The sequence below is a fragment of the Convolutriloba macropyga genome, chromosome 11 (genome assembly GCF_964194025.1).
Source record: "Convolutriloba macropyga chromosome 11, txConMacr16.3, whole genome shotgun sequence".
NCBI classification, from domain to species: Eukaryota; Metazoa; Xenacoelomorpha; order Acoela; family Convolutidae; genus Convolutriloba; species Convolutriloba macropyga.
Genome location: NC_134478.1, coordinates 51,672,147 through 51,695,378, shown reverse-complemented (window position 1 = coordinate 51,695,378; position 23,232 = coordinate 51,672,147).

The following is a 23,232-nucleotide window of genomic DNA, read 5'->3' as shown; positions in this document are numbered from 1 at the left end:
GCTTAAACGTATAAGCTGAAAAATTACGAGTGATACTGTGATATAGGTGTACACTTGATGCAATCAATTGCCGCGCTAAATCCCTTCAATTTATTTTAATCTTAATTTAGTTTAGTTTTAGTTATTTCATTCTTAATTTTGTTCATTCTAAATTTTGAAGATCAAATCTTCTTGTTCATACTTTTAAATTTGTTTACTCAAGAGTTGTGATTGAATTTCTGATCATGTCGTCTACTAATTTTGTTTTGCCGCAAATTTGCTTTTACAGTTGCAATGTTGTGTGATCAAATCGCTGATCAAATTTAAGTATTATTTCATTTGTCATTCTCGCTAATCTTAATTCAATTTTCAGTTGAGTGTCTTGAATTCGAATTTCGCTCCGTGGAACGCTAAATTTCAAATAGCAGATTTAAGTATTATTTCGCTAAACGATATAACAGATAAAAAGCCTACGCTGCATTCGCATTGCGAATACCGTGCAAAAAAGATACTACAAAAGATTAACTCGCTAAATTCAAATTTAATAGTAGAATCGCACCGAGAAAGCGCTCGAAAATTAGTTCAATCTAATTTGGTAAATCGCCTAGCACAACACTCTGTACTACAGAAATCGATTTCTGTACGACATGGCGCAGTCCGCCCTCGAATCTCGCAAGACCCCTTTTTCAATCGAACCCTTTTGGGAACGTGCTACGTCAGACCCACCAATACGATGGGAAAAGTGGCGAATCCAGGGGAAACTAGCAATTCTCGCAAGAGATAATATAACGTTCGATACCCTACTGCAACCGAAACCGACTCATGTACAACTACCAGCGGAACCAAAAAATGAAGTGGCTATTGAGGACGCAACTGAACAAACAGAACGAGATCGTCAAATCCGTAACAATCAGCGGAAACTTCAATGGGAAATGAATGTCAGAAAATCACAGAAGCAGGCATTTTGTGTGGTGAAAGACCATGGACCCTATGTGACCAGAAATGCGTTTCCCATCTCTACCTCAGCATTGGAACGGAAGGACGACGTCTTTTGACGCAGAAATTTCTCCAAGATAATATCTACGATCTCTCGACTCTCAAACTTTGGGAAATGATGGAAATAGCTTTCATTCGATCAAGAAACATCGCTTTTGATCGCTATGTCTTCTTTTCGAAAAAAAAACAAAAGAAGCACGAGACTGTAGAGCAATATTACAGCTTTCTTAATGAGCTAGCAGAAAACAGTGATTTCTAAAATCGAGAGGAAGTGATCATCAGAAAAATTTTCATCACAAATATGCTGAATGATGATATACAACGAGAACTTCTTCGTGATACAATAGACCCTGAATGAACTCTGAGTATTGCAGTCAATATGGAGATGGGTCATCAAAACCAGCGACGGATATCTTCCAACAACAACAACGTCAGTAGCAACACAATCAAGGCAGAACAACAATTCAGTCGATTTCACGGCGCGATCGTTTGAACAAACCAGTCAAGCAGAAACACATTCAATCAAACAGCAAATGGTCTATGTAGAGGTTGAGGCCAAAATTGGACTCCAACACATCGCCAGGTTTACCCCGCTGTGGGTAAGAAATGTAATCATTGTGGTCTGCTAAATCGTTTTGCAAAGGTATGTCGGAAAGAATTGAATAACCCAAAAAACTCTCGACAAGATACTCGAATTAATAATGTTGAAAATTCTGATACTACAGAACAACCAGAAAGTCAAAACGTAAATTTCATAAACTACAATGAACAGATTATTCTGAATATTAATCATCTGAAGATAACTATGTAGCAATAGTGGAAACTCTTAATACATCCTCTATACAGTGGACACTGAAAAAGTTCTGAGTATGGCAGTCAATATGGAGATGGGTCATCAAATGCAGCAAAGGATACCTTCCAACAACAACAAAGTCAGTAGCAACACAATCAAGGCAATACAACAATTCAGTCGATTTCGCGGCGCGAACGTTCGAACAAACCACTCAAGCAGAAACACATTCAATCAAACAGCAATTGGTCTCTGTAGAGGTTGTGGCCAAAATTGGACTCCAACACATCGCCAGGTTTGCCCTGCTATGGGTAAGAAATGTAATCATTGTGGTCTGCTCAATCATTTTGCAAAGGTATGTCGGAAAAAACTGAATAATTCAAAAAACTCTCGACAAGATGCTCCCATTAATCATGTTGAAATTTCTGAAACTACAGAACAACCAGAAATTCAAAATGTATATTTCACAAATTACAATGAACAGTATAATTTTGAGTATGAATCATCTGACGATAACTATCTAGCAATAGTGATGATGACAGATGATCACAGATCAAAAAAATTAGTTGAATGCATATTTCAAACAAAAACGTCAAAGTTGCATAAAAGTAGCAAAAAATTAATTTTGAATCTCTATTGAACACTATCATATTTCAATTACGTATCTGCAAACAAAGAATTGTAAATCTATTACCTTTTGAAACATAATTTGGAGGAACGCAACTACACCTTTTAGATATATAAGCACGGAGCCTAATCAATCTAAGTAAACCTGTAAATATATAAGGAAAAAATAGGTGAAGAAGAAACTGTGCCTGCAAACAAATTACTGTGCTAGATTTTCTGGCATTCGAAGTGTCGAAGCGACACAGAAATAGATTTCGTGAGCATAGTATTAACTGAACGCGTGCCTCCGTACACTCAATGACCCGCAGTGCGAATGTCCCGCATGGATCAAGAACAATTATCTCGCACATCCATTACCTCGAACCAAGTAATCTCTATAAATTGTGTTTGCGTATAAACGAGCGTTCGAAGAGGAACCTTGATGGACTTTATGAAAAAATTGTTCAGGGTTCTGCACTTATTGAACCAGGCCCAGGACACCAAAGAAGCGAGAACCGGATTGACCAGGTTAAACTATCCGTAACTCAGACCCTGCTATCTTTGGTACGCGTTAAAATTGACGTAAGCGGCGACTTTAAGTTAAAATCGAAAATTTCTTATACATTGCGGGTTAGCCGATCCAAACAGCTTAAACGTATAAGCTGAACAATTACGAGTGATACTGTGATATAGGTGTACACTTGATGCAATCAATTGCGGCGCTAAATCCCTTCAATTTATTTTAATTTTTATTTAGTTTAGTTTTAGGTATTTCATTCTTAATTTTGAAGATCAAATCTTCTTGTTCATACTTTTAAATTTGTTTACTCAAGAGTTGTGATTGAATTTCTGATCATGTCGTCTACTAATTTTGTTTTGCCGCAAATTTGCTTTTACAGTTGCAATGTTGTGTGATCAAATCGCTGATCAAATTTAAGTATTATTTCATTTGTCATTCTCGCTAATCTTAATTCAATTTTCAGTTGAGTGTCTTGAATTCGAATTTCGCTCCGTGGAACGCTAAATTTCAAATAGCAGATTTAAGTATTATTTCGCTAAACGATATAACAGATAAAAAGCCTACGCTGCATTCGCATTGCGAATACCGTGCAAAAAAGATACTACAAAAGATTAACTCGCTAAATTCAAATTTAATAGTAGAATCGCACCGAGAAAGCGCTCGAAAATTAGTTCAATCTAATTTGGTAAATCGCCTAGCACAACACTCTGTACTACAGAAATCGATTTCTGTACGACATGGCGCAGTCCGCCCTCGAATCTCGCAAGACCCCTTTTTCAATCGAACCCTTTTGGGAACGTGCTACGTCAGACCCACCAATACGATGGGAAAAGTGGCGAATCCAGGGGAAACTAGCAATTCTCGCAAGAGATAATATAACGTTCGATACCCTACTGCAACCGAAACCGACTCATGTACAACTACCAGCGGAACCAAAAAATGAAGTGGCTATTGAGGACGCAACTGAACAAACAGAACGAGATCGTCAAATCCGTAACAATCAGCGGAAACTTCAATGGGAAATGAATGTCAGAAAATCACAGAAGCAGGCATTTTGTGTGGTGAAAGACCATGGATCCTATGTGACCAGAAATGCGTTTCCCATCTCTACCTCAGCATTGGAACGGAAGGACGACGTCTTTTGACGCAGAAATTTCTCCAAGATAATATCTACGATCTCTCGACTCTCAAACTTTGGGAAATGATGGAAATAGCTTTCATTCGACCAAGAAACATCGCTTTTGATCGCTATGTCTTCTTTTCGAAAAAAAAACAAAAAAGGGCGAGACTGTAGAGCAATATTACAGCTTTCTTAATGAGCTAGCAGAAAACAGTGATTTCGAAAATCGAGAGGAAGTGATCATCAGAAAAATTTTCATCACAAATATGCTGAATGATGATATACAACGAGAACTCCTTCGTGATACAATAGACCCTGAATGAACTCTGAGTATTGCAGTCAATATGGAGATGGGTCATCAAAACCAGCGACGGATATCTTCCAACAACAACAACGTCAGTAGCAACACAATCAAGGCAGTACAACAATTCAGTCGATTTCACGGCGCGAACGTTCGAACAAACCACTCAAGCAGAAACACGTTCAATCAAACAGCAAATGGTCTCTGTAGAGGTTGTGGCCAAAATTGGACTCAACACATCGCCAGGTTTGCCCTGCTATGGGTAAGAAATGTAATCATTGTGGTCTGCTCAATCATTTTGCAAAGGTATGTCGGAAAAAACTGAATAATTCAAAAAACTCTCGACAAGATGCTCCCATTAATCATGTTGAAATTTCTGAAACTACAGAACAACCAGAAATTCAAAATGTATATTTCACAAATTACAATGAACAGTATAATTTTGAGTATGAATCATCTGACGATAACTATCTAGCAATAGTGGAAACTCTTACTACATCCTCAATCGCTCTGCAAAATATAACAATAACGATTGGAAAAATGGACTGTCATTCACTTCTCGATTCCGGTAGTGGGTGCACTATTATAAATAAGTCAATTTCCAACAAGATAATGTTAACTGTATGCAAGCAAGATGGTCAGAGAAAAAACCACTAGAACTTAAAAATTTCTCGAACGATATCGTCGAAACATTAGAAACTTTGAAAACACCAGTTAGATATAATGATTTGAAAATTTCTAAAGCAGAAAACAGTAGTTGCAGACGGTTTCCGACCTATTCTTGGACTTGATTTATTCGATCAATTGGGAATAACTATTTCACAAAAACTTTGCCCAAAAAATGAAGTAAATACAGTTCAAAAATCTTGCGCATTAAATATTCACTAGCCAAGGAAAATCCGGGAATTGTTTCGAGAATATGTATATCAAAAAGTTATACTGACAATTCCAAATTTCATCGAAATTATTGTGTCGCTCAACAAAAAGGGAGAAAAGTACCAATTCACCTTCAACCGAAAAAAATAGAACTGGAAAAATTGTTAAAGGAGTGATATATTGAAAAATTATCAAATTGTTCCGACGAGTTTTTCGTTTCCCTAATTGTTATTAAAGTCCAAAAGGACCAATCAATCAAAAAAGATTTAGATTCAAAAATTCTGAAAAAAAGCAATTCATAAAAATAAATACCAAATGCTAAACATGGATTCGCTAATACAAACTATCTCACAAACACTGTCAAACGCGCCTGAAGAGACGGCCTACTTTACAACATTAGATTTGCAGTACGCTTACAGCCAACTTAATCTTCATACTGATACGGCCCGCCGTCTTAACTTCAATATTGTCAGCAGCGATATGACCGACACTTTCCGCTTTAAAACAGGTTTCTATGGGCTAACGGATATGCCGGCGGAATTCCAGAAGGCTATCGATTGTACGCTCGCCGGTCTAAACAATATATTCTTTTTTCTGGATGATATTTTTTTGGTGAGTAGAGTTAGATTCGAACATCAACTCGATCTTGTACGAAAAAGTTTGATTAAACTTGGTCAGGAAATTTTTCGCATTAATCTCGCTAAATGCCACTTCGCAAAAGATGAAATTGAACGGCTCGGGCATCCTATTACTCAATCTGGCATAACACCATTTTCAAATAAAACTGATGCAATTCAACAATTATCTTCACCCTCTACTCTATAGAAGTTACAATTTTTTATGGGATCTGTGCATCCTTTAGGCAAGTTCATACCAAATTCATCTCAAATGTGTCACCAACTCAGACCCTTACTTAGGAAAAACACTAAATTTGTTTAGATAGATGAGCAAAAACAACAGTTTAAAGTGACAAAAACAAAAATTGCCGAGGAGACAGAATTTAAACAATTTAATCTGGATCTTGAAACAAGGATAAATGCGACGCACCTCGAAAAGTTTTGAATTGTGCGTTAGAGCAACGAACGCCGGACGATTGGCATACTGTAGTTTTCGCCTCGCACTTCTTGAATTCAGTTGAAGGTCGATATAGTGTTACGAACTTAAATTATTGTGCGTAGTTTGTTCAATAGAATATTTCATATACTGTCTCTATGGTAAACCTTTTACTATTGTAACGGATCACAGAGCATTATTGTCCATAATGAGAGAGAACAGAGGTAATAAATTGTAAAATAGTCGTCCTATAGGTTGGGTTGATTGACTTTTACCATTTGATTTTTCCATAGATCATCTTCCTGGTACAAAAATGGGCTTAGTGGATTGTATTTCGCGAGAACTTCAGCAAAAAGATATTAATATCTCCACTTATGATGAGCATATTTTTAGTTGCCAAATTAGACGCTATTAAACGCAGTGCGAAACGCTTTCCATTGAATGCGGACAACTATACTGATTTTGCGGCGCGAAATTCGTTTATAAAATTGGTCTCAAATGATTCACATTCAAGTGAAAATTATGCATCAAATTTGCACCGCGACATCGCGAATATTTTGAAATTACAAATAATGGCAACACAATTAGCAAAATAGTACCAAATAACTCACATTTCACGAACAAAATCGAGAATACAAACATTTCTCACTCGTTTTTTGCCTTGAATCGCCCTACCAACCAGTCACCACAACATTCCAAAAATTTTAAACTAATTGATGATAGTTTTCAAAACGTTTTAAAGATGTCTCAATCCGATGAGGAAACACCTTCGCAAAAAAAACAATCTACCCAAACAAATGTTCGATTTGCCGACGAAGTAGGCCCATCTACAGCCCCATCAGCGCCAGCCACGCCTTCGACACCAAGTACTGAAACAACTACTGTGAAAACACCATCAAGTGATGACCCATATACAGACGCTTTCATTTTTGCTCGTTCAAAAACTTTCTCCAGCACACTCATTGCCAGCTTGACGTCTACAGATGCAATTCTCAAAGAAGTACGAGATTGTGTGATCACAAATAACGATGAGAGTTGCCGCCAGGTCAGCCCATAAGTACATAGCTTTTGGAACGATTTTCTGGTCAAGAATGGCTGTGTATGCGTCGATGATCGGACCGCCATCCCTAACTCCATAATGGACGCATACGTAAAAGCAATTCACGCCACAAATCCTGGGAGTTGGGAGATGACAGACATGGAGGTGCACGCATGGTGGCTTTTCATGATTCGGGACATCCTTTCCAAAACGGCTAAAAGTAACCCCTGCGTCAAAATTGGTAAAAAAAATTTAAAACATGCTATACCTTCTAACAAATGGTTTTAGTTCTAAACAATAAAAATGTGTAAAGTACCAAAGAAAGAAATTCAAATTGATTTCGGCGGACCAATCTATAATGAAAAGAATCAAGAAGTTTGTTTTCTGGCATGTGTAGATCGTTTTTCTAAATTTCCAACAGCAAAGGTATTTGACAGGGCAAATTCACAAAATATATTGAAATTTGTTCAAGAGTATGTATTATTTCACGGAATTCTTCGCACGATGAGATTAGACTAAGGACAGTGTTAAATCGGTCGGCAAATAAAAGCTTCTTGTAATCAAAAAATATTCAGTAAATTGAAACCGCAATACACGATCACAGAGCAATTGGTTTTGTTGAGAGGTTAATACAAACAATCAAAAATCGATTAGCTTGTATTATAACAGCGACGCAAAATCGCTGTAAAGTAAAAGCGTCAATTAATTCAATTATTTTCCAACACCGTATATGTCGTCAAAAGACATTTAATCTTTTACTTTTTGAAGAGCATTTTGGAAGAAAAGCTAACACAACTCTCAGTAGTATCTCAACTGACCATTATCGTAATACTCTAACATATAAACCAATTTTTAATAAGTTTTTAGACATGGAAAGTGTACGCTGGGATGAGCTCATACCAGACGAACAGTGGGACAACGAGGCACGCAGTGACATCGAAGTCAAAAAAAGTAGAGATCAATTCAGTAAGGAAGTGATAACACGATATAATGAGGATTCAAACAAAGAATCCCGAGTGATCTCTCATCCAGATGTTGGCCGACCTGTATCCAGAACAGAGGCTTCCCTGACATTAAGCTGGCTAAAAAGAAACCGAAGTCCAAGAGATCAAAAAAGTGTCTTGACGGACTTCACGAGGTTTTGGCACAGAGCTCTTCAATCATGAAATCAAATGAACATACTTCAACTATAAATGAGCTAAACCGAAAGGAGGTAACAATTAGAAATTCAGATTTAGCCAAAATCGGCACAAAAGCTGAAAGACAGACGGTGTAAACTCTGGTAAAAACAGAAGTTCGGAAAGCTGTATTCAAGCTCGAAACGTATTCAAGAACGTATTAGCATTCGTTAGATCAAGACAACGTATTAAGATTGCAACGTACATAGCAACAAGTGGTTTTTAGACGGCAAGGTTTTTTTGATGCTCTTTTACTGGTTTTTTGTCTGATGTCATTGACGTCAGAATCAGTACATAATCGATCAACAATCGTCTAGAGAACCTAAAAATATTAAGCCGAAAACCGCCTTATTCGATACATATCATGGTATTATTTACTTAAAATTAGGTTATACGAACTTTTCCGGAACTTTTTGTGTATATTAGACGCAATTCTATACGTAATTTAAATACTCGATTCTGATTGGTTAATATTCTCACTTAGATTTTTTTAGTTACTAACATCCTCCGGCCCAGAAGAAGATGCTGGGAGAATCGGTACTAATTTTACAAGCGGGCGAACGAGCGATCCGGAGGACGTGCGCAATACGGCGGAGCGTGCGACGCTGTCGGAACCGTAACGAAGTTCAGTGATCCGAGCAGTGGGGTAGTAACCCCTTGGGTTGGTCTCTTCAACTACCCAAACCAAATCACCGGTCTTAAGGTGATGCTCGGCAGGCGTCTGCCACTTGGAACGTCGGTTCAGCGCCGGTACGTATTCTTTGATCCAACGAGACCAAATAGCGTTAGCGTAAGACTGCGCGCGGGCGTAACGTTTACGGTGATCAAACTCATCTACGCCAATGATGGACGGGAGACTACGTGCTTGGTTACCGAGGAGAAAGTGATTAGGTGTTAATGCTCCTAGGTCGGACGGGTCGGCGCTTACGGGCGTTAGCGGACGTGAATTAAGTGCATGTTCGACCAGACAAAAAGTGGTACTTAAAACCTCATCCGTGAGGCGACGTGTTCCAAGGATTGTGTAAAGTACGCGCTTGAAACTACGTACTAGCCTCTCCCAGATGCCACCTTGGTGTGGCGCACTGGGCGGGTTGAACCTCCACTTGATGCCTTTGTGGGCAAGTTCTACAGCGATGTTGATGGTGTTCCACTTTTCGATGTTCTCGCGTAGTTCTTTTTCCGCGCCAACAAAGTTAGTGCCATTGTCTGACCAAATAATGGCTGGTGTACCCCGACGGGAGACGAACCGCTCCACTCCCATTACACACGAACTGGCGTCCATGGAAGGAACGATTTCGACATGAACGGCACGAGTAGTTAAGCATGTGAAGAGAAAACCCCACCTCTTCTCGGTAGTCCTACGTACAGTAACGTAAAACGGGCCGAAGTAGTCGACCCCGGTGTTCGTGAAGGGAGGAGACTGGTATGCAAGTCTTTCTACTGGGAGATCAGCCATGATGGGTTGAATAGTGGCAGCGCGGAACATCCTGCACGTAAGGCAGTTAGATTTAATGGAACGTAGTGAGGAACGTAATTTAAGGATAGTATAACGTTCTTGTACTTTTGCCCGCAGGTAATCAATACCTTGATGATGATGTTTGACGTGCGTGTGCCTGAGGAACAACTTTACAAATGCATGGCGTGCGTCCAGAACGATAGGATGTTTTACATCAAAGTCAACTTCGACCAACCGCTTGATGCGGCCTGCCGATCGGATTAGACGATTTGGCCCAATAAAGGGAGAAAACGGGGCAATACGGCTACTCCTTTTAACGGGTTTGTTTTCGAGAAGATCTTTTCTCTCTGCATTGAATGACTCCCCTTGCACAAGATACTGGAGATGACGCTCGGCTTCGTCAAGCTCCGTGGGGTCTATGATGCTACCATCGACGTTACGGTAACATTCGTGAGAAGGTAACAAGCGGAGTGCGTACGCTGTTATCCGTAGCAACTTCTGATAAGAACTGTACTTATCGAAGGGAATTAGTTGCGGGGGCGGTTCCTTAGTTGACTTGGTTACGGATGCGGCCAATGATGTATTGGTTTCGTCAGTTTCCTTAGTTACTATACCAAGTTTGATGTTTTTAACTACTTCGATGCTTGGTTCGAACGGGAATTCCTTGGTTCTTAAGAAATCTGGACCTCTTACCCAGCTACTTGATTGCAAAACCTCAGCGGACATACCACGAGTACCGGCATCGGCTGGATTATCGCTTGAGGCAACGTGGTTCCATTCGTCAACGCTAGTGTGTTCTAAGATTTCGCAAACACGGTTTGCAATAAATATTGGGTGCTTGGTTGCAGAGTTAAGCCATTGCAAGACAGTAGTGCTGTCGGTCCACATGAAAACCCTGTTGACTTTTACTGTGAGAGCTCGACATATATCTTGTTTCAATCGAGCGGCCAGTAGCGCTGCCTGTAATTCCAGCTTTGGAACAGTCATGACCTTCATAGGTGCTACGCGAGCTTTACCCAGGACAAACGCAAGCTCCGTTTGGGGCCCACTCGAAGTAGTTACTCGAGCTCGGAGAAATGCAACGGCACTGAAAACTTCTTGTGAACTATCGCCAAACATGTGTAGTTCCAGGTGTTCAAAGTTTCCGGAAAAGTAGCTCCTTGTTATAGTGATTGCGGCAAGTTTGGGTAGTTCTACACTCCATTCGAGGAACCTTTCAACAGTGTCTTTTGGTAATTCTTCATCCCAATGCTGCCCGCTGACACGCCAGATGTCCTTTAGTAACAATCGGGCGCCAACAGTAAATGGTGCCACTAGGCCGATGGGATCGAACACCTTAGACACTAGGCTCAATACCAAGCGTTGTGTTAAAGACTTAGTTACTGTACTGGAGGTACCCCGACTCACAACTAGAGTATCATTGTTGTGATCCCATTTCAACCCAAGCACGTGCGAAGAATCCTCCTTAGATGAGGCAATTACTTTTGGTTCGGTAGACTGAGTTGACCCATCAATTCTATCAGCCAGATTTGGTACATTGCTTAAAAACTTAGTAAGCTTAAACCCACCTAGATGGAGAAGATGTACCAACTCCTTCGATATTTTGAGAGCCCTCTCAGGTGACTCCACCGAATCCAAGTAATCGTCCATGTAGAAGTTTTCTAGGACGGCTTTGGCTGCTTCCGGGTACTGATTAACATTGTCTCGGGCCGTGCGTTGCAGTGCATAGTTAGCGCATGTGGGCGAGTCTTTAGCCCCGAATATATGGCGCGTGTATTGATACACTACAACATTTGTTGTGGGGTCCTCCCGCCACAAAAAACGCAGTGATGGCTGGTCCCAATCAGGGACACCCACTTGGAGGAACATACCCTCGATATCTGCGGACACGGCAAACTGATGTTGACGGAACCTAAGTAGTACGTGGATTAGGTTTTGGAGCAGGTCGGGGCCAGTGAGCAAAGATTTATTCAAAGAAGTACCGTGGAACTTTGCTGCACCATTTAATACCCTACGCACTTTTCCCGGTTTGTTCGGATTGATTACGGGATGGTGTGGTAGGTACCACTCTCTATCCGACCGTTGCTCTACTTTGTGAGCATCAGGGACTGTAATCAAGTAACCTTTTTCCAAGTCTTCACGGATGGTATTAGCATAAGTTTCTTTCAATGATGTATCTCTCGATAGCCGCTTTTCGAGAGACTTGAGCTGTACCAGTGACGAAAAGTAGTTATTCGGGAGCTGGGTGTTGTCATCAGCCCATAACATACCGACATCGTATCTTTGGCCGTTATGGAAGGTTGTTGTTTCAAGTATTTCCTGCGCGCGAGCATCCGCTGCGGATCTTGGGTCAACTTGCTTGAACGCGCCGTACGATTCCATATCATACCAAGATTTAACCTGACAAGCTAATTCAAAATCCTGTTCAATATTGGCTTTGAAACACGTGGAGACTAAACTTGAGCTTGACGGGAGTGGGCCACTTAAAACCCAACCTATGGGCAAGCGGACAGCGAATGGTGAGCACTTTTCGTCGGCTGAAAAATACTCTAACGGGCGGATGGCATGGTAGACATCCTGTCCAAGTATCATCTCAATTTCTCCATAGCTATATCTTACTGGATCTAGAACTGCCAAATGTGGGTACGTTTCTTGCATGGACTTCACGTCAATGATGTCGGAACCTACGTTTAATGTTTCCCTCACGTAGGGACGTACAGTAAATGCTTCGAAGTCTTGATCTTTGTGAGGTGTCACAGTCAATTGAACCACCTTTGTGTCTATGAGTTCTTCCGTGTTTATACCCTTGACGGTCAGTTTTAATGCGGTACCCTGCAAACCGAGTCTAGCTGCGAGACTATCGGACACCCAAGAGTTACTGCAAGCGGTATCGCATAAAACCAACGCCGTAGTACTAAGACCAGAAGAATTAGTAACTTTCAGTTCCGTGACCTGAAGGAGGCCTTTGACATCCGTCACGGAAGACAAAGTGGTTGTTTTGCTTGGTTGCTGTTGACCAGTAGATGGCCTACTTGTACCTGCGTTCGACTTCGAAGTATCGATGTTGTTTGTTGAGGGTTTAGCTGGAAAAACCCTTTCAGCTCCATGAAGTAAGGTGTTATGGGAGCTGTTGCAACCATCTTTCCTACACTTACGGGGACTTGGGCATTGCCTAAACATGTGTTTATCACGCAAACAAGAGAAACAGAGCTTTGCCTCAGCCACGACCTTGGCTCTCTGTGTGGGAGTCTTTTCCTTAAAGACACGGCATTCCCACAACCGGTGGTTGCCTTTGCATACAATGCAACTAGAGATTGATGTTGACGGAGATCTCTGTTGCGGCTTAAAGTTACTCTTCTGTTGCGTATTTGCAGCAAATGCCTTTGAAGCAACTTTTGATCTGGTTACTGAGTTGTTGGTATCCTCAGTCCTTGCTTTAAGTGCGGTATTCTTCATTAAATCGTGCGCTTCGGCCTTCTCTTTCAACCAATCGTTGAAATCAAGAAGAGTAGGTTTCACCCAATGCTTTTTGACCGTGAAGAGTGACCATGACTCCTTCATATTGGGTGGTAGCTTCTGTACGGCGGTGTTGAGAAGCGCAGCGCTCTTTAAATCCGAATCGTATGACAGCGATTTAAATACCCCGACAAGACTTGAAATGCACCCCGAGTAGTTAATGATGTTATCGCTATTGTGCATCTTCAATGGTGGAAAGCTGTTGAGTTTGTCCAAATGTGCACTTACGACCGCCTGTGGTTGGCCAAATTTACGTTCTAAGGTCCTCAGTGCGTCTTTGTACATTGCGCCGCAGTAGGCGAACTCAGCTATAGCTGTTTTAGCTTTACCTGTAACGAGGGTCTTAAGGTATGTCAATTTTACATCATCAGTTAAGGACTGAGAGTCAATTGCGCTTTTAAATTGACCATACCATTCGTGCCACTGTAGAGGATCCCCACTGTATTGTGACAACTTCCATTCGGGTAGTGGGTCATTCCTCTTGCTAGATAAGGCGTCAGTGAATGCCTTAATCAAGCTTGCATTTTCAGATGCTGGCGCTGGAGGCGTGGGATGCGGTGGGCCACCCCAACACAATGGTATCGGAGCAGTATGCCCGTATGTTGGATGTATAACCGGCGTGACGAAGGGTGGCACGATGTTAGTAGTTGTACTAAAGGGGTTAACAGGGATGCTACAGTTAGCTGCGTAGTTGCTTTTTGGATTATGTTGTGCACTCATTTGCAAGATGGGATGGCTGATGGTGGGGTTAGCTGTGCTTGGGGGTAGGTACGGTTGAACATTTTTGTAGGCGGTAGCATTATTTGTCGCCTGGTTTACGTTTGGGGGTTTATTCTGTGGAAAACTCCACAAGTTTAGATCAAGGTTACAGTTCTGGGGAGGTCTTTGTGCTGTAGGACACGGTACCAGGCGGGTTTGAGGTGAATGGACAATGTTTTGTTGTGGAATGTTGGGGACGGGTAAGTATGTTGCTGTGCTCGCTGGAATGGGCGACGGAATCACGGGAGGCTGAGGATTTAATAATTGTTGAGGCGGGATTACGGGTGGCGGGTTCACGAGTGGGTTTAGAGGTGGAGGGACATTATGCGGGGAATGGGCAATAGGGACTTGTGTTTGGTGTTGAATGTTACTTTGAGGTGGATTCTGTTGTTGCGGAACATGAGGCATTGACATATGTAATTGACAAGGCACACTGGAGCTTTTTGGACCCAAGAATTGATTTATTTGTGGGTTTGTTGAAAAATCAGGTACAAAGATGGCGTTCGTTGGTGCAATAGCGGGTGACGGTGGCCGGGGAGGTTGCATAGGTGGCTGAAGTGGTGGAAGTGCAACATTTTGTACGTCGACTGATACTTGGTTCACCTTACCACTGCCTGAGGGACTATGTCCCTGCTCGACTCTTTGATCAATGAGTGATTGCTGCAGTTGAGCCTGGAGATATTCCCGATATAAAGCTTCCTGCTGGGCAACAGAAATTGCAACTCCTGGCCGTGTGTACTGAGAAAGCATTTCAAGATGATGTAAGTTATCGGCAACATCACTTGGGTTTTCTGGAGGATTACTAGGGGAAGTATCTTTAACAGGAGGGTCGGCGGTTGCTGAACCAGGACGAGAAAAGTTTAACTCACTTGAATTACCTGCTGGAAACGAATTTACCCAATCCTGAACAAGTCCCTGACTTCTATCTGATCCCCTATCTTTAAACAAATTCAGTTCACTTGAGTGGTGACTAAACAATGAATGATTATCCATTAAATCAGCCTCATCTAATTTAGCTGCTGCAACACGCTGGCGGTGGTCTTCCTCCAATTCTTCAAGTGCCATCTGTTCCATTTGTATTTCAAGCTCCTTTTTTCTCATGGCAATTTCGTGTTTTTGTTTAGCGAGGCGCATGGCAGCTTGTTCTTGTTTCTCGGCCTCTTCGCGTTTTAGTTTTGCCATGAGAAATTCATGTTTACGCTGGCTAGACATTGATGATGTTGTTCGGCGTGAACTTCTCTTAGATTGGCCTTGAAGATTAGCGCCCTCACATACGGTGTCTCGGTCAGCAACTGAGTCAATATAGCTTCTAGCCGCAAGCAAGAATTTATCATTGTTCTTGGTTACATCATCCAACCATTGCTCAAGGACAGGGTAAATTGAATCTGGGTTCTCCGCTTTACTGGCTAAGTCAAATAATTCTTCATTCTTATGCACCAGTTTACTGAAGACATCCTTTAACTTAGAAACCAAGCGTTCAACCTTAACCCTCCTGTCTTGACGATCTATGGCATCTGTGATGTCCTTATGGATGTTACGTAATTCAGATTCCAAATTAGATCTTGCATTAAAGAGCTTTTTCAATTTATCCTGCTGTTCGGCCATGATATTGAAATGGCTAGTTTATCAACGTACAGTAACTTTCAACCAAACACGTGGAATGAGGGTTATACCGAACCCAAATGACGACGACTTGATAATCAAGACGTCGAAGAGCAGAAAAGAAGTTACCGAGTAATGAATTACTCGGCGAAGGTAAGTAAGAAGACGAAGCACGACGAAACGGGAAACGAAGCGGACGGGGCGGGAAGGACGGGCGAACGGCGCGCAACGCAACAGTGAACGGAACGAAACTGGCGAAAACGCGGGTGGTAAACGGGCGACGCAACGGACGGGACGGAAACGCTGAACGAGCGACGCACGAAGAAACGTGAGACGAGACGGACACAACGGAGGCGTTGAGCGAGTAGCGCGCAACGAAACGGAAAGGCGGGTCGGAACGGGCGGGAGACGATTACACAGCGAGCGGGGAGGTCGGGAACCACTATGCTAGCAGACCACAGCAACAAACTCAACCAAACAAACTAGCCGTAACTCCAGAACAAACTTAAGTCACACCCTAGGATGGAGGAGAGATGCTACTGCACCAGTCAAACTAGTACAAGTCATTATGGGGCTTAATATATACAAATAACGAACTAATTTACGGCAAAGCTGTAGTATACTAAATGGATGAAAAGAGCAAGAAATTTACTAGCCGTAACTCTAGAATAAACTTAAGTCACACCCTAGCAGTATTCAAACCTAAACAACCGATCAGCATACCAACAATATTAAACAAACTACAGCAAAACTTAAGTAATATGCAGCGCTTTTGTATTCTATGAAAGCTGGAAAAGTGAAGAAACTATCTAGCCGTAACTCCAGAATAAACTTAAGTCACACCCTAGAAGGCAAAACCTTAAACCAACTAACATTCATACAGTTACACGCAAACATACAGCAGCAAAAATCAAAATATACTACAACAGGAAGGCTAGTAAATTAGTAAAGTTGAAAAGTCGAAGAACAATCCAGCCGTAACTCGAGAATAAACTTAAGTCACACCCTAGAAAGCTGTAAGACCTGAACAACAAACCAGCATACTAGCATATTCAACATACTACAGCAAAAACAACAGCATACTTCATCACATATGACATACTATATCGAAATACGGAAAAGTAAACGTAGGAAAAGAAAAGCAAAGTTTTGGGAGAACGACGTTATCGAAAAAAAAAACGGAAAACGGAGAATTGTAAAGTTAAAGAACGAAAAGAACGCGGACGAAAAACGGTATATAAACGAGCGACGAGAAAAATTATGCGAATTCGATAATTTTGTAGGCCGGAGGTTGTGAAAATTTTCACAACTTTTTCTGTGTAATGAGTTTCACTCAATTAACGAGCCTTCTGGTTGAAAAATCAAAATTTCGACAAATTTGTCAAAAATTTTATGCCTTTGTCCAATTTTTTTTCAAGTTTTGGTCAATTTTTTTTTGCAAATTCTTGATTACGGAACAATAATCCAGTAAACTGGACGGTTTTAAGCTTGAATATACGGTTTATCAATATTCGGTACTGATTTTCTAAAGTTTTAAGAATTGCATCAAAATTGACCAAAATTTTTCAAAATTGAACAATTTAGCATAATGTTTTATCGGCTTTCTCTATATCAGAGGTAATTTTTCGATTTACGAACCGACTTGATTACTTTTTCGGATTTTTGGTAATTCTGCCAAAAATTATCAAAATCGGTGTTTTTTTTCGCTCTTAAATTACAACTGAGGGTTTTTGGTGACCAGTTATTCAAAATTTTTGATTTGATTACCCCACTTAAAATCAAAAGTTCATGGGTTGGAGTTCTTGCCGTCTAAATTCAAATAGAGATATATCGAAGTAGGATATAAATAAAAATTTAGAGGTTCTGTCTTACAATTTGTTATTGGCTATTGTGTCAAAGCGCTGGACTGACACCATTTACTACTTTGGTACTCACTACCGGCGCCCACCCAACGATTGGCCAAACAAACCATGCTGCTCCCTGTTTAACAAGTCGTTGGTGTACATAGGGTAAAGATTTTGATCATAGCTGCTGAATTCACAGCTCGCATCTGCATTGTAGTTGCCTGCCAAGCTGGTTGTACGTAGTCCAGTCCACCGTCCATGATAGCCACTGTAATCTCTTGTCGGTGTAACCCTGTCTCCGGGCATCTATCACATTAGGGTCTGTCCTGGGCTTCGCAACAACTTGTTATGTGTTCAGAAAGTACAATTCCTCGTCAAATATGCACTGTCTGTCTCTGTTTCTGAGCGGAGCCTTACTTGTAGACAGTATAGCCCCTTCTACTCCTGACGGGACCCCCTTCAGCGGTTGCTAATCCTCTTTGTCGCCGGTGCAGTATCTCATCGTGGTGCTCTTTAATAAGTGTATCCAAAGAATTAGGCTAAGCTAAAGCGGTCCCTTGTGGGGCGCCAATGTAAACTCTGGTAAAAACAGAAGTTCGGAAAGCTGTATTCAAGCTCGAAACGTATTCAAGAACGTATTAGCATTCGTTAGATCAAGACAACGTATTAAGATTGCAACGTACATAGCAACAAGTGGTTTTTAGACGGCAAGGTTTTTTTGATGCTCTTTTACTGGTTTTTTGTCTGATGTCATTGACGTCAGAATCAGTACATAATCGATCAACAATCGTCTAGAGAACCTAAAAATATTAAGCCGAAAACCGCCTTATTCGATACATATCATGGTATTATTTACTTAAAATTAGGTTATACGAACTTTTCCGGAACTTTTTGTGTATATTAGACGCAATTCTATACGTAATTTAAATACTCGATTCTGATTGGTTAATATTCTCACTTAGATTTATTTAGTTACTAACAGACGGACTTAAAATGCAATGCTGATCGAAGACCAAAAGTGCCTACGGGGAAAATAACTGAAGATCTCATTAATCAGCATGCAAAGGATGCAAGAAGAAAAATGGAAGGAAACAAGAAATTCAAGCACAAAAGAATAGCTGGTGGCATGAGTTGTGTTTCCTCCATCCACTCTAATGTTTCAAGAGCAATACGAATGCGAATGTCAACTAAACCTAGGAAGACCAACGTTCTCGCACCGCCACAGCCACCTACAGAAACAGTCACTGATTTCCCACCGCCAATGACTCTACCCCAAACGATCATTGCGATCGCAGAGCCGCCGACTCAACCGAAAAGGAAAGCATCTACAAAAACAAGAGCAGTTTTACTGCCTTCGCGCAAACGAAAACGTTTGTCACCGTCGATAACAGAATCGGACGAATCAATGGCGTCAACCCAAACTTGTCCACCCAAATTATTGTCAATTTCAGCACCCTCAATACAAAATTGACATCTGATGATAATGCAGCAACAGATTCAAAATAAATCTATTGTTTCGACAATCAAAAACACGGCAGCCCGCAATCAAGATGCCGAGGAATCAAAGTTTTCAGTCGGCCCCTGTTCACCAAAACATACGCACTCAACACAGTATTACGTCTCCCCGAACTATGAAAGACCTGAAAACACCATGACAGTCTGCGAGGCGGAATGCGTTTCTGAAAGTGATTCAGATTAAACAAAAAACTGCTTCCAAAACATTATTCTATTATTTATAGTAACCAGTACATATTTTTTAATCTTCTGTTATAAACATACTTCGTTCTTTCTTTTTGATGAGGGGAAAATGTGAGACAGGTGCACAATTGATGAAATCAATTGCGGCGCTAAACCCCTTAAATTTAATTTAATCTTAATTTAGTTCAATTTTAGTTATTTCATTCTTAATTTTGTTCATTCTAAATTTTGAAGATCAAATCTTCTTGTTCATACTTTTAAATTTGTTTACTCAAGAGTTGTGATTGAGTTTCTGATCATGTCGTCTATTAATTTTGTTTTGCCTCAAATTTGCTTTTACAGTTGCAATGTTGTGTGATCAAATTGCTGATCAAATTTAAGTATTATTTCATTTGTCATTCTCGCTAATCTTAATTTAATTTTCAGTTGAATCTCTAGAATTCGAATTTCGCTCCGTGGAACGCTAAATTCCAAATAGCAGATTTAAGTATTATTTCGCTAAGCGATATAACAGATAAAAAGCACACGCTGCATTCGCATTGCGAATACCGTCGAAAAAAGATACTAGAAAAGATTAAATCGCTAGATTCAAATTTAATAGTGGAATCGCACCGCGAAAGCACCCGAAAATTATTTCAATCTAATTTAGTAAATCGCCTAGCATTACACTCTTTTCTGCAGAAATCGATTTCAAATACTTTTTCAAATCTTTCCGCGCTTTATGATTAAATGTAGTGATCAGTGTTTATTGTTCTGACCCACCACTTCAGTGGGCAGGGAGGAACTGTATACTCAAATGATTTTTTTGTTCAGTCAATTTTGGCCGATCGATATATTCATCGTAGAGAGTTGTGAGGGGTGTCATTAGAAAGCAGGTGCATCCTAGAAAATGGAGTTAAAAGGATTTTTCCAAATTTCGTTTTTTTTTCAGGGAGTTATCGAGGTTTGCAGTTTTGTGAATATTCGACGGTGTCTATTCACTTTTCCGTCATTTTTGCTACAGTTTGTTCTGCTTTGTTATAATAATTCAAAATATGTTAAATTTTGTTAACGTTAGGGTGTTATTGTTACCATTAGAGATGGAAGATCATTCCTAAATTGTTTGATTAGAGTTTTGTTCGCCTAAAAATTTTTTCATCAAAGTACGCTTTTTGGTCCAATTTGTTTAAGTTTGCCGGAAGTAGAGAAAAAGAAACTGCTGACACAATCTCCGTTCACTTTAAGAGAAAGCTATTTGAAATTTGGCGCCCCAGAAAAGTCTTCTTTAATTAAACTATTGCCGTTTCTTTACAAATGTACCTCTTCTATTTATACAAAATGCATATATTTTTTTGTTGAATTTTCAAATATTTCACAAAACAATTCATCTCATTCACAAAAACTTTGAACACTTGGGTGGTTGTTTAGATGCACGGCACAATCAGGGATAGGTTTCATCTCATCATGGATTCCTAAAGTCAGAAATTTTCTTAATCTTTACTTGAGCGCTGCCTTTTTTCAGAATAAATTGCTTTTACTTTTTTTAATGTTAATTACTGGCAAAATTTTCAGTTCACGGCTCAATTAATGATAGCTCCCATTTATAAAATAATCAGAACAAGTTTAGATATAGTTTATTTACATAGAAAATCTAATGGTTTTTATGGCTTTGACAAGAGTTTTAGTAAATTTTAACTGAATTCTTGTCTTTTGCTTACAATTTTTATTCTGTTTGCAGTCTGACTACCAATTTCAACTAAACAAGGATCCAAATCGCTTTTTCAGGAAACGTAAGTGAACCTATGAAATGCATTCCTTTGTTATCTAATGTCTCTTATTACATTGCAAATATTTGTTTTAAAGACTTCAAGGTTTTCTGTCAGTTTTTTATCTTATTTCTGTCAATAATTAGCTCACTCTCAATAAAAATAGGTCAAATTGTTTTTCATATAAAATATAAACTAATCTTTGTGTCGGCTTTTTTTCAAACACAGGCTTCTTGGTTTTGTTACTACGTTTCTCATTCAAAGTTTTGTCATTTTGAATGCTCATTTTGCAGTTCTTTTTTGTTTCTTTGTTAATTTTTCACATTACTGAAAAATCCAACCAAAAAAGCGTTAGAAATACGCTTTTGAACACATTTAGTGTTTTATGGTTTTACGAGCTCATGGTTTTAAGGGCTGCGACACCGTTTCCTAGCAGAATTTGGCAATGTTTTGTTTTTGTCCTCTAATTGTTGTTTTTGTCGCATGCCATATATTGGGTAATTGAAAGTCTCAATGCCCAACAATAGATATATAAAGGAAATTAAAAACTGATTTCGGTATATAGCTAATGGTTCTAATGAGTTTCAAATCAATTTCTTTTCGAAGAATTGAAAACTTTTCAAATTTCCGCTTTTTGTTCTGGTTTTCGTCGTTTTTCGTATGTTATAATTTTGTGTTATTTCTGAAACTTGTTCAAATTATTGACGGATCTCGTTAATTTTTTTTTGAAGGAAACATGAATTCTCATATTGGTTAATCGTTTTGACTGATGTTAGGGCTTACACAATTTGTTTCAGAAGATTTTTTGGAAGAGTCTTAGATACCTTTCAATGTCTATGGTTCTTTTTGCAGTCAATGTAAGATATTTTTTATAATAAAGACTTGGAGATATTCAAAAGAGACGCGGGTGAAGATTTAAATTTCTCGAGGTTAATGTCTCATAAAACTAATGGCTTCAGCACTGTGGTTTTTTATTGTTTGTGAATTCTTTTTGATTCTGCTTTAATTGAAGTGTTTTTAAAGTCCCATGATTCAGTCTCATTAAAAGCAGGCACAATTAATTTTTTTGCAAAGTTGCAATATCCACTGTCTATTCTTTCTGTAAAGAATTTTTTTTTACGAATTTTGAAAACGTTTGTTTTTTTTTAGAAAAAAAGAGAGAATGGGTTTCTGGGCGTTGCCAATCTTGTTTCTGTTTTTTTGTAGCATAGTATTTCTATAGACAAGACAAAATCTTGATCTACTGAATTACATTTTGGTCCTTATAAACATTATATTTTCTTCGAATGGTGTTTGTTCTCAAGAGTTTTCAAGAAATAATCGTGAGTTTTGCTTCTTTGCCCATTTCTTTAGGTTTTTTTTTCTGTGCACATAATCACAGTAATGGGCGGTCCTGTTGCCTTTTGAAAAAAAAACACTATCAAAAAAATTCTAATGTTCCCAGTGAACAGCTTAATGTATAATTCGTTTATCGCTTAAGTGCAAATTTTGCAATATGTTTTGCCTGTATTTGTCGTTATTTTTGTAGTCGTTTGACATATCCTGGTCAATTAAAGGTCTAAATAACGTTATATGGCGGTACAAATTAGTCTCTCAATGAGTTCAGCTCATACATTATGTTTTTATTCAGTTTGCCATTAATTGTTTTGCCGAAAATTTCCCTTTTGCTCTTTTCTTGTTAACTTGCTGCCAATTCGCTTTGAGGAAAAGTCCCGTATTTTTTTCTAATGAAGTGCAGACTCAATTTTTAGTATAGGTTTTATCTGATGCCATTTTGTTTTATTTATTAATTGTTTTAAAAAATGGACAACGAGGTTGAGTCGTAATTACTATTTGTAATTAAATGATTTTATCGTCGTCTTTTCTGGTACTCACAATTGATCTTTGTCGCCGTCTTTTCTGGTAAACTTTTCTGGTAGTTTTTTCTGTTAGCAACCTTTTTGGTAGTTGAACGATATGTTACTTTCTAATGTAGATGAGCGGGGTCGTAACATTATGTGCGAATGCACATTACCGAGCCTCCTTGCTCAGTTTTTCAGTATGAAATCTTAATTGGCATTTTTAGAATCTTAAATCTCTTGTGGAAGCGCCTGATATTCAGGTATTCATTTTATTTCAATTGTACTGACAAAATTCGCTTCTTTTGCTCTGTAA